General features: G+C 42.2%; 1 non-coding gene across 1 annotated transcript; it reads right to left on the reverse strand.

The window, feature by feature from the left end:
• Positions 1-2369: 2369 nt before the first annotated feature.
• On the reverse strand, positions 2370-2472 carry LOC117612408. Its single transcript, XR_004583390.1, has one exon. It is a non-coding gene; the product is annotated as a U6 spliceosomal RNA (small nuclear RNA).
• Between the last annotated feature and the right edge of the window lie 1439 nt (positions 2473-3911).

The raw sequence follows: 3911 nt of genomic DNA on the forward strand, positions 1-3911 counted from the left end.
GATGAAGACCTTTGACCTTTGTTATGTTAATTGTTGCAAGTCACTGTCCTCAATTTTTCATTTCCTTTTTTGTTTTTACTTTAAGGCTGAATGGGGAATTCCAACTTGAGATATCTTCTAACATTGAGACATTTAGGGAGACATTTACATGGTTCTCTCAGTTATGGTTCTCTCCATGGGACAACAAAAAATTTGGAGATAGTATTGATGTTTGTTACCTTTTGGGTTAAGATAAAGTTGTTTAAGGCTTGCAGATTTCAAGGGGTTCATTAGATGCACTTAATGTCCTCGAGCCGGGAGGACACAAACACTGGCCGCTTTCTCTGAGTTCCAAACAAAAACTCAATAGAGAGGGGAAGAGGAAGAAGAGTCACTATCCCTCCTCCCCTCTTCTCTCTTCTTTCTTTTTCTTTTGAGTTAGTGAATAAGTTCACTAGGCCATTTTGAATAGAGCCTTGTGGTGATTTCTTCTGAGCTATGCTCAGATCAAAGTTCCCCAACACCTCTTTTGACCTAATTCCTCAATCAAATTCTTTTCCCAAAATCCTCTCTCATCTTTGCTAAATTTACATCAACCTTGCATTTGAAGGAGTTTATTGCAATCCCCAACACCTGTGCTATAATTTGTTCGATTGGCATAGTTGTTCGTTGTTATGCCCAGTTGGATCAATGGAAACCTTGTTTACCCTAGCTATGTCAGAGGGATGTGGTGGTGGGTTTGAAGGCAGTGCTTGTTCAGGGGGTAGTAGGATCCATTTAAGCTTGCACTTGCTTAAAGATTAGGTGCGGTAGTGGGTTTGACGGCGGTGCTTCTTTAGATGGTGGCAGTAAGGTTCAGGTATAGGATCATGTGTTGTATTAAGGTTTTAGTTATTTTTGGTTTTGTAGGCTTTATTTGAGATTATGTTTAATTGTAGTAATGTGGGCTAGTAATTGTTGATGTGTCCCTCGAGCTTGTAATATTGTAGCTCATGAACTTGCCTTAACATTTGGTGGGAGGTAAAGTCTCCTTCGTTAGTGACCGAATTAAAAAAAAACTATAAAGAAAAAAATAAAAAAAAGTGATGCTAAACAATCTTAAAATTAACTGAGTACACCTTATGATCTAAGTATATCATAATATTTAAATCAAAAAGTAAAATTAACTAAGTACACCCTATTTTTTAACTACCAAAAATACCTTTGGTACACCCTAATACACTCTATCACACAACACCAAACTCATTCGAGAGTTGACTACCGAACACTATCACGACATTTCTATTATCATCCACCACGTGTTCGAACAAAAAAAAAAAAAAAATCCACCACATAGTAGCTATACTCACATTTGAATCCTTTCAGAACAGGGACTGTCCCAAACCATATGAGCTCATCACCAGGATGAACAGGGCTCAATAACAGACCCTTCTTCAGATTCCATGAACCAAGCACCGGTTCAGGGCCGCATACGAGCAGGCTCTGGCACCGGTTCAGAGACTCATGAGTATAATATGGTATTTTGAAACTCACATGCACTGGCTTCATAATTTGCTTCCGGATAACAATCCTAATTCCACCATTTTCTTGAAAACTTGATAAAACCCAGATGAAATATCTCAATTTCTGGTATATGCAATTGTAATTTGTTAGTGTACATAGAGAAAACATTCCCAAAGAATATAAATAAACCAAAAAAAGCAAACTTCTAATTCTGAGGATTGAGATTCTCTTTGGTAGTAGGATGTCACACCCCGGACCGGCTCCGCCGTAGCAGGATATTGTCCGCTTTGGGTTTGGCTACATTCTCACCAGCCCGCACGGTTTTGTTTCTGGGAGCTCACGAAGCAACTTCCCAGGGTGGTCACCCATCTTGGGATTGCTCCAGCCTCCAACTCGCTTAACTTCGGAGTTCCTACGAACCCGAAGCCAGAGAGCTCCCAAAAGGCCTCCTACTAGATGGATGCGAGGTGTGCCATATAAGGCACATCACCCCCTCTCCGTTTGGTCGATGTGGGATCTCACAATCCACCCCCCTTAAGGGATCCGGCGTCCTCGTCGGCACACTCGCACCCCACGGCAGAGTGGCTCTGATACCAAATTGTCACACCCCGGACCGGCTCCGCCGTAGCATGATATTGTCCGCTTTGGGCCTGGCTACATTCTCACCAGCCCGCACGGTTTTGTTTCTGTGAGCTCACGAAGCAACTTCCCAGGGTGGTCACCCATCCTGGGATTGCTCCAGCCTCCAACTCGCTTAACTTCGGAGTTCCTACGAACCCGAAGCCAGTGAGCTCCCAAAAGGCCTCCTACTAGATGGATGCATGCGAGGTGTGCCATATAAGGCACATCACCCCCTCTCCGTTTGGTCGATGTGGGATCTCACAATAAAAAATTTGGACCATTTCTTGATTTATGCGTGTCATCCTTGCGCAGGGGCCATGCTAATCTTCTCTGTACCCTGGGAAGTTGCTCTGTGAGCTCCCAGGAACAAATCCGTGAGGGGGGGCGTCGGCCCAGCCCAGAGCGGACAATATCGTGCTAGTGTGGAAATCTGCTGAGGCAGTATGGAAACTTAGACGAGGCCTCTTGGGAGCTCACTGGCTTCGGAGTTGTAAGAACTCCAAAGTTAAGCGAGTTGGAGGCTAGAGCAATCCCAGGATGGGTGACCACCCTGGGAAGTTGCTCTGTGAGCTCCCAGGAACAAATCCGTGAGGGAGGGCGTCGGCCCAGCCCAGAGCGGACAATATCGTGCTAGTGTGGAAATCTGCTGAGGCAGTATGGAAACTTAGACGAGGCCTTTTGGGAGCTCACTGGCTTCGGAGTCGTAGGAACTCCAAAGTTAAGCGAGTTGGAGGCTGGAGCAATCCCAGGATGGGTGACCACCCTGGGAAGTTGCTTCGTGAGCTCCCAGAAACAAAACCGTGCGGGTTGGTGAGAATGTAGCCAAGCCCAAAGCGGACAATATCCTGCTACGGCGGAGCCGGTCCGGGGTGTGACATAGGATGTGCTGGAGTTTGAAAGCCAAATGAGAAACTTTTATCCCACACTGAAAATCTACACTTCTATAAAGGTTTTTATGAACAAATCACTATGTTGGTTTGGTAAGTATGGTTAACTTTAGGGAGTTGGGCTAATAGGCTTGGCTTTGGATTTAGTTTTATTCTAATAATAATTATATTAATCAAAGATTTATGCCTTCTTGGGCTTTGGGGAAAGGATTTAAATTAAAAGGATCTCTGGAGATAGACGTCCATTAAACTGCTTATATAAATTTTTTCGAATTTTAAAACAGCATTTTGACTTGTCGGATAACCACTTGGTCTACTAATCTCTTGGTGATTTATAAGTGGATTACGGACCACACAAGCTTATTTCAAAAGCATTCAATCATAAAATAATTTCACGTATACATGTCAGGCGTAATGTTATCAATCTACTCAAATTATAGGCATAAATCTTAAATTTTTGGATAGATATGTTGCTACCATCCACCCAAATTATAACCATATCGTAGCTTCTGGTTAAAGAAAGCTTATGTTTGGAACCATCAGATTCATCACCCAGAAGCTAACCAAATACAAATCAGTACCGAAAGAGATCAGCAAAATCAGCAGCTTTGGAAAGTAGAACCCGAAAACCTTATTTTATAATTTTTGAACCACAACTAGTGTCATAGAGAAACATGACCTCTAAAAATAGATAATCTCATAAAAATAGCAATTGACTGTGTCTAATTTCTATTTCCCTCATCGCTTTTACTGAAACAAAATCGTAACTGTGAATTCGGGCTTAATTTTCTGAAACAATAAAATGAGAGAAATGGACAACTTCTGCCTATAACTATGAATATTGAACTCGATACATCTTTCAAAAAAGTAAAGATTAGGTGCAACTTTGTAAGTACGTGACTATTTTAGTTTAATAGTTTT

This window comes from Prunus dulcis, unplaced genomic scaffold (genome assembly GCF_902201215.1).
Source record: "Prunus dulcis unplaced genomic scaffold, ALMONDv2, whole genome shotgun sequence".
NCBI lineage: Eukaryota > Viridiplantae > Streptophyta > Magnoliopsida > Rosales > Rosaceae > Prunus > Prunus dulcis.